Here is a 22,867-nt window from a genome sequence, read left to right on the forward strand (position 1 = left end):
GAATTTACTTTTTATTTTATTTCATTGTTTTGGTGGTGCTGGGGCTGGAAACCTGGGCCTCATACGTGCAAGGTAGTTATATTCCTAGCCCCTGGAAGATTTACTTTTTTCATTTGCTTTTAAGGTTACCTTTATTCCACTTGGTCTTTACTTACCCTTGCTACATAAAGTGTCCCTAGAATTCTTTTTAACAAATTAAACCTGATTATGAAATGACTGTGTTTGTTGCCTAATACAGTCTAATACAACTTGTCCAAACATGAGGCTTCCAGAGATGACTTTATCCCCTTGACCACACTGTATTGCCTTGCTTAGCTTCTCTACTTCCTGGTTCTGGAATACCCAGTTTGAGGTTCCTTTATTTTTGTTTTTCAGTTCTAGGGATTGAACCCAGGGTCTCACACATTCTAGGCAAGGACTCTATCACTCAGCTACATCCCCAGCCCTTATATTTTGAGGTAGGTTTTCACTAAATTTCCCAGGTTGGTCTCTGATCCCCTTGCCTCTGGAACAGCTGGAATTTCTTACAGTATCTTGTCCTGATTGCTACAGTGTATTTAAGGATTGATGTCTTGAAGACTGGAGGTCTTTGCCTTATAGAGGGCATGCAGAGAGATTCATAAGTGTGATGATTAACTTGATTTTGTGTGTGTGTGTGTGTGTGTGTGTGTGTGTGCTGGGGAGTGCACCCTAGGCCTCCTATATGCTCTGCAAGTGCTCTATCACTGAACTACACTTCCAGCCCCCACTTGATTCATTCTTGAGATATCACCTTTGCAGAGAAAAATGATACTTTCATCCAAATAATTCTTTGAAAAAGTTTCCTTCTATCTATTTTACCTTGATGTATACTTCAGGGAATATTTCAGCAACAGCCTATGGGGAAAGGTAGGTTTTCAGAAATGGACTTTTAAATATTCAAGAAATCATTGATCTTTTGGAATGTCATAATAATAGCTCCAAAAGAATGAGCATATGAACTCATTTCTTTTGACCTGAATAGTCTGAGGTTCCCTGCTGTTCTTCTAGCTAGAAGGAGCATTCTCAAAAAACAAGAGTTTTGTTTTGAGCCACGAGAGTCATAAAAAATTATTTTTCTAGCAACTCCCATTCTTTTTATTAAACACATCCTAGTTAGTGTCCCTGAAATTGTGTGGTGAATTTTGGATGGCTGACGTGATGATATGAAGAGGTGGCTGATTTATCTGGCTGCTCACATTTTGTTTCTTTTAATTTGAAAACCTGGCTTATGAAAATGAATAGTGTCTAACAATGGTTTATTTGTACTAAAATCTTTTTTTTTTTTTTTTTTTTTGAGGTGAGGGTGCCAGGGATTGAACCCAGGGACACTTAACCACTGAACCACATACCCAGCCCTTTTTTGTATTTTACTTAGAGACAGGGTCTCATTGAGTTTCTTAGTGCCTCACTTCTGCTGAGGCTGGCTTTTTGAACTCGAGATCCTCCTGCCTCAGCCTTCTGAGCTGCTGGGATTATAAGCATGCGCCACCACACCCTGCTGTACTAAAATCTTGTTAGTTTTGTGGCAAGCAAAGTACCAAGTTCCCAGACCCTAAATATTATGAATCCTAAATTTTAAACATCTGAAGTACCTCTGGATTTCTGTATAAGTATTCCATTCATTTAGGCACTCATTGATTTTAACAATTTTCATGATCAAAGGGAAAATATGGACTGAACTATAGAAATTATAGATTTTCCCCATGTGTATAGTTTATGTTACCAGAAAAAATAAAACTAAAGTTAAAAGACTGCTGGGAAATCCTGGGCTCTTCCTTGTGCTCTAGGGACGTGTGCTCTCCACCCATGTGTCTGTTGCAGGAGTGAGTTTCACAGTCCTCAGTGGCCATTTGGTTATTAAGTTGGAATGAAGGCAAGGAAAGTAGGGAAAAGTAAAGGCGGGGCCAGGCTGGTGGTGCTGAGAATGAACACTGGGTGTGTGCTGGGGTTGCTTGCTAGAATTACGGGTATTGAGATATGTCACATACATTGCGCGAGGTTAGCGGTAAGAAAGTGTGGCCTCAGAGTGGTGGTTGCATTCTGGCTTGTGTACTGGCAGTCTTCACCAAAAGAGGGAACAGAGTAGAAAGGTCAGATTTCGAAGGGAGGATGCATTCAAGCCATGTACGGCACACACCAGGCAACCAGGATGTTCTGAATGAGTAAATCTGGGGTGTGTATTTTGCAATGTCTGTGAGGTATCAAAGTTTACTAGGCTTCTTGTCTAGAAGGTAGAGCTTTAGGTTCATGGGCTTGGACCATTCACCTGGCAGGCTTGTGTTAAAGTGAGAAGAGGCCTTTGGACAGAAGTATGAGGATGTCACAGGAGCATGGGGACACCTTTATGTAAGGGCTAGGTAAAGAAGGGTATGTCATGGAGGCACCAGAGGAGTGGCTGGAGAGGGTGGGGCCTGAGATGGGGGCTGCCTCAAGAACATGAGCTTAGTTACTGGGACAAGTGTTTCAGCAAAGCCCAAGGACTGGGGTGGAGCCTTTAGGAGGTTGCTGAGGGCCTTGAGTGGAGCCTGCCTTGCTCGTCAGTGAGCTAGAGGGGCAGTGGGTAGAGGGGTAAATAGTGGGAGGAAACGAGAAAGGGAGCGGAGGCTGCTCCTTCATGAGCCCTGACTGGCAAGGAGAGGACTGTGTAATACAGGAGGAGGGCCTACGGTCGGGGGAGTTGTGTGCGTGGGGTGTTGTCATTTGTTTCTGTTCAGGTGAGATGACCCCAGTGAAGAGAAAGACTGAGAATCGGGGGTGAGGGTACAGGTGATGGGGAGGGAATTGCCGAAGGAGATGTCTGCCTCCTCTGCACTGAGAAGGGAGATGTGGGGACTCTAGGTGGGAGGGAACTGCTCATCCATGGTCAGCAGGGGAAGAGCTGAATCTGGACACATGCACTGGGAGTTTGAGTTGGTGGCAGATGGACATCCATGGAGGAGGTGGGTATGAATGTAGAGGGGCCTGGAAAGAAGCTCATAAAGGCACCTAGGCAGAAGAGGGGTGTGCTGGGTTGTCTGGGGAACTGGTTGTTGTTATGGCTGGAGCAAATGGTGTCACCCATGGGTATGGTAAGAAACTGGACTGGAAAGGGAGGCTGGCAGGCTCTAGAGGGCCCTGCCTGCCAGTCCAACCACTTTGGATTTTATTTTCTGAGCAAGGAGGAGCTGTCTGGGGAGAAGTGATGTGGCCAGACTTATGATTTGAAACCAACAGCAGCTATGGCAGTGAAGAGTAAGAGGGGCAGGGATATTGTTTGGGAGGCTACCGCGGTAACCCCAAGGAAGGTAATTGGAGCTAGAAATAGGGGAGTTGCAATGGGAGAGATGAGGATTCCAGAAGTTGAGTTGGCACGTGGGCACCTGATGGGCCAAGTTTTAGTCAGGGAAGGACGAAGAGGTTGGAGGGAGGAGGAGGAATGGAGGAGGAATGTGCTGTCATGGAAATAGAGAACACAGGAGGAAGAGAAGCAGGTGGTAGGACAGATTGGTGTTTGACCATATGTAGAACATTTGTGTAGTTGAGGTGCAACCAGAATTAGTGATCTGAAGCTCAGGACAGAGGTCGAGGCTAGAGGCAGAAATTTGGAAGCAGATCATTAATCCCTTTTTTTTTTTCTTTTTATTTTTTTATACTTGGGATTGAACCCAGGGATGCCCTGCCACTGAGCTACATCCCCAGTCCTTTTTCTAAAATTTGAGTCAGAGTCTTGCTGAGTTGCCCAGGCTGGCCTCAAATTTTTGATCATTCTACCTCAGTCTCCTGAGGCTCGGGGATTACAGACTTGTGCCACAATGCTTGGCAAGATCATCTTTCTTACATTGGAAGATTTATTTGAAGGAACAAGAGGAAAATCAATATTAATGTGGATATGAACTGGAAGAGTAGATTTCATATAACATTTGAGTATATTTTATATTTTCTTAGAAAAAAGTAATTAATGAACCAAATGTAGATTTTCACCTCTCCTGCCCCCAAATAGCTCAAAATTAACACAAAAAGAATAATTTAGGAGGCCGACAAGAATAAGTCAGGACACCAAGTGTGGTGGTGTATGCTTGTAATCCCAGCAACTCAGGAGGCTGAGGCAGGAGGATCTCAAGTTCAAAGCCAACCTCAGCAACAGTGAGGCACTAAGCAACTCAGTGAGACCCTGATCTAAATAAAATAAAAATAGGCTGGGGATGTGGCTCAGTGATCAAGTGCCCTGGAGTTCAATCCCTGGTACCACAAAAAAAAAAAAAAAAAGTTATCTTACTTGGGCTCTTTTTAAAAAAATTACTGTATTAAAGTCTGTTTCTTGAATCTTTTGGTTTGATTCATTTTGGTGAAGAGTCTTCAGAAGGGACTGGGGTTGTGCCTCAGTGGTAGAGTGCTTGCCTAGGGTATTGTGTCCACCTTAAAAAAAAAAAAAGTATATATATATATTTATTTATTATACAGTAATATATATATATTATATGTTGTATATAATATATATATTATATTTGTATATAATATATTTTATATATATATATGTATGTATATATATATATATATATATATAAACAGCCTTAAGAGTACTGGTAGTGACTAGTTGGTTGTAGTTTTTGAGAACTCTTTGAATGTGAAATTTTTTAAAAAAGATTTTTTCTAGCACTGGGGGTTGAATCCAGGACCTGCCTGTTGGGCAAGTGCTCTATCATTGAACTACTTTCTCAGCCTGTGAAACAGTGTGCTATATATTTTATTCTTTTTTTGATGCTGGGGATCTTTCTTGCCCAGGACCTTGCACTGCTAGGCAAGCAGTAGACCACTGATCTAGACCCCTGACCCTTATTCAGCAGGTTTAACACTAATGGATACTTCATAGTCTTTTAATGCCGTATTTAGAGATGGATTAAAAATAAAACTAAAGTGGTTTATATCTCTTTTGGGGTAAATAGGCTGTCTATAGTTTATATTTAGCTAATTTTGTGAGTTCTTTTCAAAGTGTATAGGTAATACTGCTGTTATGTGAAAATGTTATTAAAGTAAATTATTTAAATTCTCTGGAACTTTTAGCAATAGGGTGGGTATTCTAGAATTTGTGTATGGATGCAAATGATTTGGTTTGTTTCCCCAACTCCTGCTGCTATCTGTACAACCTCTGCTTTGATTAAATGCTGGGGAAGAGAGATTATTACCTCTACTTTGACGGCATCAACAAACACTTACTGAGTGCCTGCTTTGTATCACGTGCTGTGTTTGGGGATTCCAAGAGGGAATACCCTAGTGTCCTTGCCTCAAGAGCAAGTGGCCTAGTAGAAAGTCTCAAAGAACCACAAAGGGGCTGCTGTCAGTGGCTGTGGAAGAGCAGCAGAATGCACTGGCTGCTGAGGACAAGGATGGCTCACCCTCAGGACGCACGTTTAGTACCTGTTACCTCTACTAATTGATTTCTTTCTATACCAGTCCTTTGGAATGGACACAGAAGTCCTTTGGAATGGCACAGAAGAGGCATTGAGAGGTTAAGTCATAGCTGGTAAACAGAGTAACCAGGATTGGAAATTGGGCAGTGTGGGGCAGAGTAGGTGAAGCAACAGTCTGGTTGGGGAGACTCTCATGAACTGAGGTCAGGGAATGAGACTTAATGCTGTGTGCTTGGAGCTTGGGTGTCATGGAGGGGCAAGGGCAGGAAAAATCAGGGTAATGGTTAAATTAAGTCTGGGTAGAGTAGTCTCAAGTCCAGTGGTGGAGGGGGAAATGGGGTGGTCAGAGTTTGGAAATAGGTTGATCATCTCCTGTTTCATCAAAGGTAACAATGACATTTTTAAAGCTATATTCATAGTTTTGCATATATTGCACATTTACTGTGGACATTCAGAGGAAGCCCAGGAGCTTTTTCTTTTTTTCCCCCTTTCCAGTCCTGGAAACTGGATGCCTTGTGCATGCTGGACAAGTGCTCTATCACTGAGCTACATCCTCAGTCCTTTTTGTTTTTTAAATTTTTATACCGAGACGGGGTCTTGCTTACATTTTGAGGCTGGCTTTGAACCTCTGATTCTCTTGCCTCAGACTCCTGAGTAGCTGGGATTAGAGATGTGCAACACCAGACCTGGATGGCTGGGATCCTTTTGACTTTCCAGCATTCTTATTTTCATACCGATTACATTCATTGTCATCCAGAAAATATGCATGTAAAACGTGGGTGGAAATTATAATGATTATAATGAGAGTCACAACTCTAAAGAAGTTGGGGATCTCAGTGTACTTTATTGTAATTTGAAGAGCAGTCTATAATTATTAGGCTTTGGAAATTTGTTTCAAATTTGTTCAGTTTGGAAATGAAGGCATTCTAGAGGCTAGTTGTGTACCATATGTTGCTGTATATTTCTTTTCTTCTCAAGACTGGAAAGGAAATTCAAAGGACCTGGGTACATTCCAAAAATTAAAGTAAGTCACACACACCCTTATTGGCACACTGGGGTTGCTCAAATGTTTGCATTATTACTGAGTGTGGACAACGCACTGAGCTTTGTTACACAACTGCATTATTAACAGGATTCCTGCTTCCTCCTGGAAAGGAGCTTATGAGGAGACCAACACATTGCGATGTAGCTTGCCAGTGGTAGCAACTTGTTTGTAAATGAACAAAGAGCAAGCCAGAGGAGGCAAAATAAATACATTTAATACATTTGAGGAGACCATAGTATCCTCTTGATTTATTCATTTTTGCAGTTGGTTTTGAGCAGTTGACATGTGGGGGCGGAGTAGGTAGCTGAATAGAAAGGCCTGCCCTAAATAGGAATACCCTAAATAGAGAAACTTGGATTTGGGTTTTGGAAGGATAAAGACTCAGTGACTGAAAAGGTATCTTTTATTTTTCTGACCTTCTGACCCCCTCCTCCCACTTTTTTTTTTTTTTTTTTTTTTTTCTGTACTGGGGGTTGAACTCAGGGTCACTTTACCACTAAACTACATCCCCAGTCCTTTTTAACTTTGTTTTGAGACAGGATCTTGCTAAGTTGCCAAGTCTGTGCTTGAATTTGTGATCCTCCTGCCTCAGCCTTCTAAGTCACTGGGATTACAGGTGTGTGCCCCACATTTTTTTCTGTAGGAAAAGTATGAAAGTTTTTGAAACAGATTGACTCAAAACCATAATAAGTTTTGTAAAGACATACTAAACTCAGAAATGCCATGTGTCTCTTTGATAGGAATAACTTCAGGGACCGGGAGTGGTATCAATGGTTACTCTCTAGAAACACTGCAAAGTACCACAGTGTAATTTTAGAGATTGATAGCTTTAAAATTAGGATGTCCCTGATCACTCTTTTTCTGTATTATCAAATCACATATTTCTACTACAGAATTCAAGATTGCAATAAAAGAGATATTATCTTTGGACTATTATATTGTCAAGGTAAATATTAATTTCTTGAAGAAGGTCAAAATGTTAAGCAAGAGGGCTTTTCATTTTACTATTATAAAGTAATTCAGATATTATATAAAAGTAGCATGAATACTGTTTAGCTACTGTAGATCTTAGAAGATAAAACATTGCAGATACAGTTGAAGCCCTGGGTCTCCCTTCCTGTTCCCACTTCCTCTTTCCCTCTCCTCTCATTTGGTGTTCCCCATTGACACCCATGTGTTTTATACTTGGTGTGTGTTTGTGTAGGTGTTCATCATATAGTGTTTCCCTGCTTTGAAAACTTTTGGATGTGGTGTTGTACTGCCTGCTTCAGTCTGTAGGTTGTTTCTGTTGTTCCTCTTTGTTCTGCAGATTGGTCCTTGTTGTTGTAGTTCATTCTTTGGGGCTACTAAACATACCACAGAGTATCCATTTTCCTGTTGATTGAACACTTTTTTACTTCCTCCCATTTTCTCTTTTGCAAATAATAATGCAATAAATGGCTCTAAATATCTGTTCTTGCCTTTAAGTGTCTCTTTTTCTGTGTATTGTGTGTGTGAGACTTCATAATTCAAGGAGTGGAATCGTTTCATCGTAGGGAAGGGAATCTATCTTCATGTTCATGGACTAATTCTTTTAGGTAAGTTCTTCAGTTCGAGCTTTGAAATGGGAAGCTTGAGGGTTAAGATACTACCTCTTTTTAACTAGTATATCCACATTTTCTTGAAGCTGTAGTGGAACTGTGAATGTTGGTATTTGGTGTGTGTCAGTAGGGGAACCTATATAGAGGAGTAATATTGTGTGTTAATTGTTTATAACTTGTGACATATGCAAAGTTTCTTTTAATTTAAATAATATATGGTTCATATTTTCTAGTAGGAACCAAAGTGAGTGATTATAAAGAAGAAATTCCTAGGGGCTGGCTTTGTAGCTCAGTGGTAAAGCACTTGCCTAGCATGTGTGAGGCACTGGGTTCAATTCTCAGCATTGCATATAAATAAATAAATAAATAAATAAATAAAATAAAGCTTCATTAACAACTTTAAAATATTAAAAAAAAAAAAGAAATTCCTAAACTATTTCTTTGTATCTTAGTGCCCACTTGAAATTTGACTTAACAATGAGTGTGGGTTGGGGATGTAGCTCAGTTGGTAGAGTGCTTGCCTCGCAAGCATAAGGCCCTGGGTTCAATCCCCAGCACCGCAAAAAAAAAAAAAAAAAAAAAAAAATAGGGCTGGGGAGATAGCTCAGTGGGTAAAGTGCTTGCTTTGCAAACACAAGGCCATGGGTTCGATTCCCAGCACTACAAAAACAAACAAACAAAAAAACCAATGAGTGTGGTGCTGGACATGATGGCACATGCCTGTAATCCCAGCAGCTTGGGAGACTGAGACAGGAGGATCAGGAGTTCAAAGCCAGCCTCAATAATTTAGTGAGACCCTCAGCAACTTAGTGAGGCCCTTTCTCAAAATAAAACACAAAAAAAGAGCTGTTGATATGGCTCAGTAGTTCAATCCCTGGTGCCAAAACAAACAAACAAACAAAGCAAAACAAAACAATAAATATGGCTTAGTGTGGGGCAAGGGAGACATTTGTGGTCTTTAAATTTTCGCAAATTTATTTAAAATCTCTTTCTAAACCCTTGTCCCAAAGTGCTCACATAGAGGGGACAGTGTACCTGCATTATGAAGAATGGCATAAATCATGAGAGGATCTTTCTGAAGTCACCTAGCAGGCTCCTCTTGTGTGAAGGAAGGTTCTATTTTCTTAGCGAGTTCTTCCTGCTCAGGTTGCCCAGGTGTAGCTTGTGGTTTCCAGGAGACCTGCTGTAAGCTGATGGTATCAGTTGCTTCGTATTTCTTCCAAGCTGTTTTCAGATAAGGCCTTCAAACAGTTTTGCCATTATGGTGTAGTTGCTTCTCCAAATGTTTTTTACCTACTAGTAGAATCAGTGAGATCCACCTCTTGTGGGTCGTAGCCACAGGTTCTGTGATGTGTCATTATTGGTAGAGATAAGGGAATGCTACTTGAAAGATCTGCTTTGCCATCCTGTGATGAGAAGACTGAGGGGTAAAATTTGTCCTTGTAAGTTATGCAGTTAATGTAGGTAATCACTGACCATGTGATTCCACTCAGGCTTCTGAGGATCTTTCGTTTTCCTCTACTTTCTAGTTTGACTTAGAACATTTCTTTTTAAAATAAGTATATTTTTTACAGCTTTATTGAGATAGAACTGATGTACAAAAACCCTAGACATAGAGTATACAATTTGATGAGTTTGGACATGCACATGGACCGGTACCATCCCCATTAGCAAGACGCCAAACATTTCCATCACCTCCCAGAGTTTCCTCTTGTTTACTCGTGTGTGTGTGTGTGTGTGTGTGTGTGTGTGTGTGTGTGGTGTGAGAACACTTAACGTGGCCTCTATCCCCTTATCAAATTTTCACTGTATGATACCCTATTGTTTTTTTTTTTTTTTTTTTTTTTTTTTTTTTTTTCGGTGCTGGGGATCGAACCCAGGGCCTGTGCTTGAGAGGCAAGCACTGTACCAACTGAGCTATATCCCCAGCCCAACCCTATTGTTTTTTAAAAATATTTTTTAGATGTCGATATACTTTTATTTTATTCACTTACTTATATGCGGTGCTGAGAATCAAACCCAGTGCCTCACACTTGGTAGGCAAGCGCTCTACCACTGAGCCACAACCCCAGCCCATACCCTATTGTTAATGGCCCCCTGTTGTCTAGGGCTTACTCATCATAACTTCACACCCATTGGGCAACTCTCACCCTCCACCATATCCCTTGGATTTATCTTTCTTTTCTCTGCTTCTATAAATTTGGCTATTTTAGATACTACCTTGTTTGAGTGGAATCACACAGTGTTTGTTTCCTGTGACTGACTTACTTTGATTAGCATAATGTCCTTAAGGTTTGTCCATGTTGTTGTGAGTGGTAGGCTTTCCTTCTTTTCTTTCCCCCAGTGCTGGGAATTGAACTCAGGGGAGCTTTACTACTGAGATACATCCCCAGCCACCCTTTTTTAAGTTTATTTTTTATTTTGAGATAGGGTCTCATTAAGTTGCGTAGGGTCTTGCTAAGTTGGGGAGGCTGGCCTCAAACTTGGTATATTCCTGCCTTGGCCTCTTGAGTCATTGGAATTACAGGCATGTACCACCATACCCAGAAAGTTGTTCCTTTTTAAAGGCCAAACAATATTCCATTATATGTTTATACCGCATTTTCCTTTTTTGCTACCAGGGATTGAATCTAGGGGTGCTTAACCACCGAACCACATCCCTAGTTCCTTTTATTCTTTTTTTTAAGTTTGAGATAGGGCCTCACTAGATTGCTGAGACTGACTTTGAACTTGTGATCCTCCTACCTTAGCCTCCCGAGCCCCTGGATATTACATACGTGGGCCACTGTGCCTGGCTGTTGCTCTTTTATAAACTGACTAAAATGTGCTCTGGAGCTGGGTACAGTGATCCATGCCTGTAATCCCAGCACCTCAGGAGACTGAAGCAGGAGGATCATGAGTTCAAAGCCAGACTCAGCAATTTAGCCAGGTCCTAAGCAACTCATTGAGACCCTGTCTCTAAGTAAAACATAAAAAAGGGCTGGGGATGTGACTCAGTGGTTAAGCGCCCCTGGGCTCACTTCCTGGTACCAAAACAAAAGTGCTCTGGTTGAAGGCTCATCCAGTTGAGTTATATCTGCTTTATCATCCTGCCTCGCCATTCTACTTCTAAACATTTCTTCTTGGGGGGGGCGAAAAAAAAAGGTCAGGGATATATGAAAAGATCTCTTTCAAGAAAGTTCATTGATTTCCCCCCCCCCTTTTTTTTGGTCATACTAGAGATTAAGCCCAGAACTTCAAGCATGTTTGGCCAGCACCATACCCCACTGAGCTACGTCTCTGACCCAAACACTACTTTTAAGAGTGGGAGATTTGGGGGGGCTGGGGAGATAACTCAGCTGGTAGAGTGCTTGCCTCAAAAGCACAAGGCCCTGAGTTCAATCCCCAGTACTGCCAAAAAAAAAAAAAAGAAAAAAAGAAAAAAAAAAGAGTGGGAGATTTGGGGACTGGGAGTGTGGCTCAGTGGTAGAGCGCTTGCCTAGCATGTGTAAGGCACTGGCTTCGATCCTCAGCACCACATAAAAAATAAATAAAGTTATAAAAAATTCTTAAAAAGAGTGGGAGGTTTGGAAATAATTTAAAAACCCAACCTCAAACCTGTCAGATATGTAGAAACTTAGCCATTTAAAATTACTTGTGGGATCTGGGAATGTGGCTCAGTGGTATAGCACTTGCCCAGCACGTGTGAGACCCTGGGTTCCATAACTCCATGGACAACAAAACAAAATTGTAGAGTGTACGACTTAAAAATGTGGGTTCTGGATTCAGACTATGTGAATTTATAATTTTGGTTCTGTCACAGCTTGGTGACCTAGGGCATATTTCTTAAGGTAATTGGTATTTGTAGCTGTTAATACCTCTCTTGGGGTTATTTTACTAATTCATGTAACACATGTGGTTCATAGTAAATGCTTATCAGCGCTAGCTGTTGTTAAAAGTGTGCAATTCTTAGATATTTACAAAATTTTTAAATGGAAAAGATTTATAAACAACATGTATAGTTATCATTATAAGACTAAACTTTATCCACAGCTGGGTGCAGTGATGTACTCTAATCTCAACAACTCAGGAGGCTGAGGCTGAGGCTCTCAAGTTCTAGGTCACCTTGGGCAACATAGCTTGTCTGTTAAAAACAATTTTAAAAATAAGATACAAGAATAGAAGTTAAATAAACAAACCCTGGAAGGAGCTACCTCTCTGAGTACAAACTCTTTTTTTGCTTCTGCATTTTTTCTTTCCTACAACTGCCTTATTTTGCATCTGTAATACAATTTTTTTTAACATCAATTTTATTTTGGGGTGTTTGGGTAAAAACATCTAGTAGTTACTGGCAGGTTAATCCTAAAAGGACAATCTGATTTTATACTTATCTCAGAGTTTCATTTGTTTCCTAGTGGTTGACTACTTATTTAAAGATTCATTGTGGCAAATGTATAGTTGTGTTGAAAATACACTTTCAAACAAAGACGACTTCCTAAGGGTAGCCATAAAATTGTATATAGTTTGTTAAACTTATTGTGGCATTTTGTTTTTCCTAAATACTGTTTCCTGTTCTTTTGCTTTTACGTGTTAACATTGCTGAAAATAAATATTTTCAGAAAGCCAGATGGGTGTTTATAATTCAAGGAAATAGCTTAAACTGTCATCAGTTAAAATTGTGGTTAAAATTACATTAAAAGACCTAGACTTTGATTAGAATTTTGTAAGGTAGCAAGCCAGGAACATTCTAAGTACCCTGTGATTGTGCTCTTAAAACTGAAATAAAGGTGGAGGGAAGCTGGGTACAGTGATGCACCCCTATAATCCTAGCTACTCGGAAGGCTGAGGCAGGAGGATTACAAGTTTGAGACCAGGCTGGGGCAGTTTAGCCAGACCCTGTCTCAGAATAAAAAGGGATGCATGGAGATGTAGCCAGGAGGTACAGTGATTGCCTACTATGATTGAGGCCCTGGGTTCAATCATAGTATGGGGGTAGGGGTGGGGTTGGAGGGGAGGTGAAGGGAAGGAAGGGTATGTGGGGCTATAGGCGAGAGTCAGAGACCAAGAGCACAGCTGGAAGTGACCAGCTGCAGAAAGCTCCAGATTTCTCAGGAGCTTCTTGTGTTAATTTCAGCAGAGTTTGTAGTTTTCTTAATAATATCTGTTTACATAGTGAATGTTTCCCTCTAAATTTTTAGTTAAGTTGACTGACTTCAGATATAGATGCTGTATTTGTCCTGTGACTTCAGTATACCAAGGAAGATCCCAAGATTTGTATATATAGCTAGTGTGAGAAGCAAGACCTAAATAGGGTGAAAAGATTTTAGATTAAACTGTGAATTGTTTATGGTTTGCATGCTTTCAGAGAACTTCTCTGAATTTATTCGACAAGTTCAGTGTCCCCCACAGCCCCCCTGCTGGGGCTGGACCATGGGACCTTCTGCTGCTAGGCTAGCACCCCACCCCAAACCTATTCAGTAAGACTTCAGCACCCACAGGTTGAGCATTTTTGTGGGGTGGAATGAAGGGGAGTGAAGGAAATGGACAAGTAATTGTGTCAAACCATTGCTATGTGATGTATATATGCCAGGTGCTATATTAATTGATTAATTGTTATCCTAGTTAATTATTCTCACAGCAGTTCTCTGGGATAGGTTCAGTTGTCACCCCAGTTCATAGGAAGGGGAAAGTACAAGAGAGATGAATTTATCCTTTCTTAAAAACATTTACATTTTGAAAACTTTTCTATGTTGTATATATATATTGTTTCATTAAGCCAAAATTTTTGTTACTAGCCTTCTATCCTGCCTTCACATCTTTAATATGAACGAAGAAAAAAGAAAAGTTTTATCCCAAAGGGTAAGAGTGGTGGGGCCTGTTATATCCTCACAGAATCTTCATCTTTATTTATGTAGATATTTGAATTTTTTTAACTTGAGGTATAATATATATAATGAAAAACATAAATTTTAGTCATACAGTGTAACAGGTCTTTCTGTGTGTTTGACCACTAATCAGATAAAAATACAGCATACTTCAGTTACTCCAGAAGGTTCCTATGTGTCCATCCCCACTCAGCAATCTCTTCAGCCCCTGGTTAGAACCACTATTCTGACTTTCATCATCATGGGTCAGTTCAGTTTCATATAAATGAAATCCTGCAGTGTGTACTGGTTTGCAGCTGGCATCTTTTGCCAGTCCAGTATTGTGTGATTCACTCATGTTACTACACATATCAGCAACTATTGACATATGGCGTTCCTTTGTATGAGTATTCCATACTTTGTTTATTCGTTTTCTTGATGAGCCTTAGAATTGTTAGCTGCTTTGAGCATTCTCATTGTACTTGTCTTGAGGTGGACATGTGCCATTATTTTGCTTTGATATTTACCTCAGAGTGGAATTGCTGTATTGTAGTATGTTTGGCTTTAGTACGTATCCGTTTTCCAATGTAGTTAGGTCAATGTACATGTCCACAAGCAATTTATGAGTGTTTCAGTGTCTCCCCCCCCACTCCCCCACCCCCCGTTCTGGGCATCAACCAGGACTTTGCACATGCCAGGCAAGCACTCTACCACTGATCCACACGCCCAGCCCTGTGTTTGATTTTTAATTGTGTTGTGCAGTGTGGGAGAAGGTTGACAATGAGTGCAACCTGGATGAACTGATGATTGATTATGAGCACATAAGCATAAAGCTTTGCTCAGCAGCTAACTCAGGCGTGTCAGTTGTCTCAGTGACTCCAGTAACAAATTGATTGGACCCTGTCTGCCCACTTTCTCTTTAGGCCAGCCTTATGAAAATTCTAGTACACTTATCCTTATGGTCTTCTCTTAGGATGAATTGTTATTTCTCCCCTTGTATTCATGCTGAAATAGCAAAAAATCCCTGTACTTCAAATTTCTATAGGGAACCTCATACTTCAGAAGAGATCAGTGTTTGATCTCTCTCCTTTCTATTTCTTCTGTTGAAGGGGCATGAAAGACCTAGGTAAAAATCAACCTTTGTGTACATTTTGGAGATCCAGTATCTATAACGACAACTATTGTTGCTCCTTAGCTCATTCACTATCCATTACAGCCGAGCAGTACAAAGGTTTTGTTATTGTTCCCATTTCATAGATGAGGAAACTTAATCTTTGAGAGGTTAAGTAATTTAACTAAGTTTATGAGGTTAGTAAATACAGAAGCTGGAATTTAAATCTAGGTCTGTCTAACTGTAAAGGACAAAATTAGTCTCCCTCCTTATGACTGTTAGTTTGTCAATAATTAGAAGAGTTTTTACATATTTATAATATGCTAGCCCAATTATATTTTTAGTTTTATTTATTTTGCAGTACTGGGGATTGAATCCAGGGGCACTTTACCTCTGATCTATATCCCCAGTCCTTTTTGTTTTTCATTTTGAGACAGGGTCTTGCTAAATAGGCCAGACTGGCTTTGAACTTGCAATCCTCCCACCTCAGCCTCCTAAATCACTGGGATTACAGTTGTGCATCACTACACCAAACCCCAGTTATCTCTTAACTGAGTTCCCCCCAACCATTTTGGCAAAAAATAAATGAAACCCATGTTTATTTTACCCTAAGATTGTTTTTAGTCCCTTTGAAGAGTATAAAATAGAATGATTGGGAAATAAGTCCAGGCCTCAGGAGGCCTGTGTGTAGCAGCCAAGATTAGAAATGCCCATGGCTACCCACCAACAGAAAGCACAGAGGAAAGGTCCTGATGAAGTGCTGGGCTCTTGGTGGTACCAGGTTTTATATAGAAGACATATTTGTGCTGTGCTTTGAAGAGTGGCTATATCTCAGCCCACGTGGGCACTGGACATGAGGCTAGGGGCCCGTGGGTGGAATCTGTGCTCCAGGCTAGATGCTTGTGTTTGATGGGTACATCGGATGTGGGACAGATATCACCATGGCAAGTAACTGACTCTGCATCTACTCTTGACTGTCTGGTCGTGTAGCCCTTGAGCTGTTTCCTCTTTGGGGAGGATTTGCAGTAAGATATCAGTCATGTGTCACTGCAAGTTGGGAGGTAGATCTGGGCTGGAGAAAGCAGATGTCGGAGTCACAAAACTGGCTGTAGGGCTGGGGAGATAGCTAAGTTGGTAGAGTGCCTGCCTTGCAAGCACAAGGCCCTGGGTTCAGTCCCCAGCACCGCAAAAAACAAAAACAAAAACAACAACAACAACAACAACAAAAACTGGCTGTAGGAGCGGTGGGGGGAGACAGAGGCTCCTGGCTAGAGATGTAGGGTAGTGGGTTAGTCAAGTGGGTTTCGAGGTGTCTTGAAAATATATTGGCCTGTTAGGGCCTTGAAGCTTCTGGTGGGTGGTCCTGGGATCATAGCAAGATCTGGATTTTAAAAGCACCTCAGGCATCAAAGGGTGTAGTTCAGTAGCAGAGTATGGACTTAGTATGCACAGGGCTCTGGGTTCAATTCCCAGCACCCCCCAAAAAATAAGTAAATAAAAGCACCTTGATTTCTTCTATTGCACTTTCCTTCTCTACTCTGTGGGTCAGGCTGAGTGAGGAAAATGGGTCCCCAGTGCCACTCTAGGAGGTCACACTCACCCTCAGGACAGGAGAAATCCTGTTATCTTGATAGCTGAGGGAGCAGCTTTAAATGTCTCAAAGAAGTCTTGTTTCCCAAGTGGTCATACTGCCCTTGCTTAATTAACCATTTCCAGAACAATTACCAATTTCCAATTGGTTACCAGTTTCCAGAGCAGCCGTTTTGGAACAATTTTGAGGATCCGAAAATCTTTTTGGTGAAATAAGCTGAGGTGTCTCCCTGTATAGCGTTTGCGGAGTGGGCCTACAGGGAGTACAGGCCTGCCTCCTGTGTGTGGGATTTTTCATGGTTTTAAAGACAGTTTTCACACACCTCAGCTGTCCTTTTCCCACACTAAACCTCCCCAGTGTTCTTCCTTAGGATCTCTCTAGACGATTCCTTTTTGTTGCTACTGCTTTTCAAATGGGCTCCCCAAAACTTGGGCATTTTGACTAGTGCTGAATGGAGCAGGTTTGTTTATTCCTCTCGTTATGTAGGTATACAATTCTGCATGTTGGGGGAGTGTGGGGCAAATCCCAGAGATAGACCTTAATGCACCTTTAATTTCATTGAGGATTCGTCCTGTCATTTGAGCCTGTCATGTGGCTCACCCTCCAGGGCGTCATTTGTCAATTTGATAAGGAAATTTGCTCACCTCCATGCAGAAGAGCAAGCCTTGAGCTAGGTTGCCCTGCAGTGACTGCTCGGTGATGAATGCATGGACAGGAGAGATTCACACACTTCACTGGAATCTTGACTAGTAAATTGTCCAGCATGTTAAAGTAAAGATGGTTTTTTGTTTTTTAACCTCAGGAGACTCTTATTTATAAAGGAGTTTTAGGAGTCTTGCAGAGCCTTTTCTTTTTTTTTTTTTTTTGAAACAATATCTTTATTTTATTTATTTATATGTGGTGCTGAGAATCAAACCCAGTGCCTCACCTGTGGTAGGCAAGTGCTCTACCACTGAGCCACAACCACAGCCGCAAAGCCTTTTCTTGTACCTTAAAGAATAGTTTCACTAAAGTGATTGGCTGTTTCAGATGTTTCATATTGATTCTTACACATTTTTGCCCAGAATATTTCATGCCATTCATTGGACAGTCCCCTAGACCAAGTTTTTACTTCTGGTTACACTGTCCTGTAAGCATTATGAATTGTATGAGTGACATACACCTGAGCTACAATCCCAGCCCTTCTTAATGCTTACAGTTTCCAAGAGGTATTTGTTATATATACTTGGTGCATTTAATATAAATAGAACTGAGGTTGGTGTTTGAAAGTGCCACATGACCATAAACAGAGTTAACTTATTAAAGATGTGTTACTGTATTTTAGACACTTAATCTAATTATAGAAAAAGCAGTGTCTTTGTCAGGTGTGGTGGTGCACACCTGTAATCTCAGTGACTCAGAAAGACCCCAAGTTCAAGGCCAGCCTCAGCATCTTAGTGAGACCCTGCCTCAAAGTAAAAAATAAAATGATCTGTGGATGTAGCTTAGTGGTCAAGCACTCCCGGGTTTAATCTCCAGTGCCAAGAAAAAAGAAAAAAACAGTGTCATAACAGTCTGTGCCTCTCTCTTGTGTTCCCTCTTTTTTTTTTAAACATTAAAACTAAATGTCAGGAACATTTGTGGCTTACCTAATTTAAGATCCAGAATATTTGGAGAGGCAATAAAAGTGATAATAGCCATGGTGCCTGGAGATGCATATGTTAAGGAGTTATTAAATGTTTAGCTGTAGACTTGGTAATTGATGGGTATAAGTTGCTAGACATTCTTCTGAATTATTGGAAGACCTAAAGGCAGTAATTTTGAAATTTACGCAGACTAATTGGTATTTAGATATTGGATTACCATATTAGGTCACCTGTTCAAATGCTTGTTCTATATAAAGACCCTTACATTCTAGGGTGCTGGGGTTAGGGCCTCAACATAAGAATTTGTGCAGAGGCAGGCACAAATAAATCCAAAATGGTATCTGGAACAACCAACCAGTAGCACATCTCGTGAGCACTGTGCTGGATGGTGACCATGAGTCCCAGCTCAGCAGTCGGGTTACCTAATCCAGTGTTACTTGGTTTCTCTAAGAATGGGAATTAGGGCACAGACACAGAGAAGATGCTCATCTACAAACCAAGGACAGAGGCCAGGAACAAACTCTTCCCTAACAGCCCTCAGAAGGAAGCAACCCCTGATCTCAGACTTTAGCTCAGCAGTTGGCCCTCAAGGATCACCAGCTTGGTGGAAGGTGGTGGTTAGTGGGTCCCCTTCTCCATGACATAAACAAGTCCATTTTGGGAAACTCCAGTTTTAGTTTGCCAGTTCTCTCCTCTCTGATTTTGGCTAAAATCAGCATGAAAATGCTGAGAGGAATCATTTCTACTTGTGCATCATAATCTTGTCAATAGTCTCATTTATTTGACTCTCACTATTTATTTACCTGTGACTATCACTGTTCTTCATTAGTTCCCACTGGTCATCAAACCCAAGGGCCTTGCACATGCTAGGCAAGCTTTCTACCATTGAGCCCAGTCTGACTAATTTTTTGTAAATCTCTGTATTTCTCTTTGAACTCATATTTATTTCCCCCTTTGTTCTTTATACTAACTTCTGTGAATACTATAGAAGAACGACTTGCATGCTATGATTTACTGACTATCAGGAACTTATGGGTTGGGAGTATAGCTGGTGCTAGAGTGCATCCTGGGTTCCATCCCCAGCACAAAAACATCCAGAAACTAATCCACCCAATACCCAGGTGCAGTGAGAGCAAGGGGAGTGCTTTAATTCAAAACTGGTTTCTGTACAAAACACGGGTGTGACATTCAACTCTACATAATGCTCATGAGTTTTCTATTTATTTTTTTTAGCTCTCAGTAATTATAAATAGTTTATTTATCTTTTTTTTAAGGCTTGTGATATCTCATTTCTCTGGTATTACTTTATTTAAGAGGCCACAACATCACAATTTTTAAAAATACACATTGCCAAATGAAGGGTAATGGTCTGAGTGTGTGTTTGTGACAGGAAAGAGACAAGAGTCTCCACAGAGCAGGAGCAGAACTAGCCTACCTTCTGGCACAGAGCTCAGTGTCCTGAAAAGGAGCCCCTCTCTCATGCTTATCTTAGTCACTAGTCTTCTTTTAAATTTTTTAAATTGAAAAGATCAAAAAACAAAAAATGTTACAATTTTAGGAACATCTAGTTTTTAAAAAAATAGGGGTGTGTGTGTGTGTGTGTGTGTGTGTGTGTGTGTGTTTGTGTTTTAACTAACAGAACCTCAAGTTATTGGGATATGTCTGCAAAAACAATTTCCAAAAATGATGTTTACTGGAAAGAACTGTTTGAGGTTACTTGTGGTATATGTATGCTTGCATTTGTAGTGGATGTGTGTTTATTGGACTTCAAAGTGCTTGCTAAGTACTGTGGGAGATGTGGATGGGGTGTAAGAGTACTTATCAGCTGGGTTATAAAGTTTAAGATCATATTAATGGGAATGATTGAGTGGTGACCACTAATAGGTTCAGACTTTCTTTGTGGATTGATGTAAATGTTGTAAACCAAGATCATGGTGATGGTTGCAAAAATTTGTGACTATATTAAACCATAGACTTGTACTCTTTTTTTTTTTTTTTTAGTTGTAGATGGACACAGTATCTTTATTTCATTTATTTATTTTTATGTGATGCTGAGGATCAAACTGAGGGCTTCACACATGCCAGGCAAGTGCTCTACCCCTGAGCCCCAGCCCCAGCCACCTGACTTGTACTCTTATGTGGGCAAACTTTGTGCTTTCTGAACTGTTATATCTCAATCATGATGCTTTTAAAAAAAAAACCGTGTTAATAAATTAGCAGTGCCTACAAGATTTCAAAATCGATTGTGAATCCTTCTTTCCTTTTTCATTCTTCTGATCTCCCAAAGCAGTTGCAGTGAAAGACAAAGAACAGCAAACACTCTTATCTTCTGGTGGTGGGGAAATGCTGAGTGACCCCAGATTTGTGCAGTGAAAGTTGTTTGCACAGCCTGTCTGTAAGCTCAGAGATAAGGGAAATCCCTCCTGGTTGAAGCCCCACTTAGGTGAAACCTGCCAGAGAAATGGGCCCTTCTTGCTTGAAGGAAAATCCAGGATTTCCTGGTTGGGTCCTTCATTGTGAACCATTCTAGGCTGTCCATAAAGTTAAGAGTAAAGTTCTGACACATGCAAGAACAGGATGACCTTGAGGACATTATCCTGCATGAATTAAAGTGGGTACAAAAGGACAGAAATTGCACGGTTTCCAATATGAGGGACTGTTAGTAGTCAGATTCATTGACACAAGTAGAATGGGGGCCTTGGGAAATGCAGAGTTGGTGTTGAACTGGTGTAAGGAGTCTAGTGGGGGAGATGAAGTTCTTGGAGGTGGATGGTGGCACAGTGGTGTGTGCACTTAGTGCCACACACTGCATGCTTAAAAATGGCCAAAATGGTAGTGTTTGTTTAGCACAATTTATTTTTTAAAGTAAGGGTACAATCACTTAGAGGAAAGAGAGGGTGGACCAGGCTGTGTGGATTTCCTACCCTGGGCATCCTTTCTGATGGATGACCTTGCCTCTGCTGCAGCCTCTGGGCGTGAGGGGGATGACGAGGATGCTCCATGTGGCTTCACCTGCGCCACCTTCATTCTTGACACCCAAGGAGCATCTCCCATGTTCCAGAAAAAGAGAGCCTTGGCACTGGGGCAGGATGAAAGTGTGACCTACAAGGCTGTTGTCATCAGAGGGGAGTTATGAGAGACACATGAGCTTTAAAAAACTGTCCTGTTGCTTTGTGATTTTCTGTGGTGGAAGCATGGGTGGTGTTATTTAGGTAGTATTTGAGTGGTGACCCTGAGATATTGGGAAACCTAGATTGAAGTAGGAAAATCAAAATGTGGATGAAACTTGATACCTGCAGACATATCCATATTAAGACATATCCATATTAAGACAGAGGGGCTTTAGAAGAACAAAGGTTGTCTAGACCCTGAAAACTTCATGGAACAGAGATCTGCTTGTGTGCCAGAGGAGTTGTGGCTTTGGTGGGCACCACCCAGGGTGAGGTGAGCTATCTGATGTCATCTGCTTCCTGGGGTGACATCAGGAAGACAACCAAATCCATAGGGAGTTGAAATGCTAATCATGGAGGAGACCAAAACCAAAGTGTTTACAGAGCACTGTATAGACAAGTGAAGGTTAATTTCTTAGCAGATTATGGGACAGGATTGTGTCTTAGCTCAGAGGGTCAATGAGGAAGAGCCTGAAGACTGGTTTTAAGCACATTCCATAGTCGCCGTTAATGTTTTTGGGGAAATGATTTTCAGAGGCGGTCTTCATCTGTTAAATTCTTTACTGGCATGGGGTGGGGAGGTGAGAGGTGGAGTAAGAGGTGAATTGGGGTAAGGAAGTGATATTTTTGGAACATTTTGAGATAAAAAGTAATTTCCTGATAAGATTAGTTTTCTTCTAAGTGAAACTTGGACTGTGGTCATTCTCTTACTAATGAAAAAGTCAGAGCAAACTGGACAAGCTTGGAAGAGTTGGGTTCTTGGCTCTTATGCTGAATTCTGAAACTGTGTCCTGACGTGACTTTAAGGATAAGAGGGATTAGTTTTTGTGGACTATCTTATTTTAGTTTGAGGTTTGTTTGTGAATTTTATAATAAATTAAATCAGTTTCTTAATTTTTCTGTTACTTTTCCACTTAGTTGGAGATTGGTTCCAACAATTTAGAACACAGTAAATTTCAAAAGGAAATTAAGAAAAATCACACACTGAGAATTATTAACATAACACAGGCATGGTGGCACACACCTGTAATCGCAGCTACTTGGATGGTCGAGACAGGAGGACTGCAACTTTGAGTGAGGCTAGCCTGGGCCACTTAGACCCTGTCTGGAAATAAAATTTAAAAAGGGCAGGGATGTTACTCAGTGGTGGAGCACCCCAGGGTTCAACCCCCAGCACCATAAAACAACAACCAAAATGTTGTTGTTTATAATTTGTGATCATTGACCAGTTATGTTCAGGAGCCATTGTTATGGATACTTTAAAGGAAAGTAAAAGATACTCATGGTGTTTAAGGTGTGTGTATTGAGTAGTTTATATTGACCAGTATTGTGAGAAAATTGCTTTTGGAACCTGTTTTTGTACTATTAGAGACAAATACAACCTCATGTTTCTTAAGGAAGGTCAATATTTTGTCATGAGTCTTAATTTCTTGACTGTTAAGGAGGTCACAAATCTATAAGAAAAAGTGATTTATTTGCTTTTTCCTTTTAAAA

The 22,867-nt window shown here is 40.8% G+C and overlaps 1 protein-coding gene and 1 non-coding gene across 2 annotated transcripts in view; both read left to right on the plus strand.

Annotated features, from left to right (window-relative positions):
- Rassf3 (Ras association domain family member 3) overlaps positions 1-22,867 on the plus strand; it is a 70,052-nt gene that overhangs the window by 16,184 nt on the left and 31,001 nt on the right. The gene's annotated exons all lie outside the window — the stretch shown is intronic.
- Trnaa-cgc (transfer RNA alanine (anticodon CGC)) lies at positions 8,523-8,596 on the plus strand. The gene has a single exon. It is a non-coding gene; the product is annotated as a tRNA-Ala (tRNA).

Source organism: Sciurus carolinensis, chromosome 4, assembly GCF_902686445.1.
Source record: "Sciurus carolinensis chromosome 4, mSciCar1.2, whole genome shotgun sequence".
NCBI lineage: Eukaryota > Metazoa > Chordata > Mammalia > Rodentia > Sciuridae > Sciurus > Sciurus carolinensis.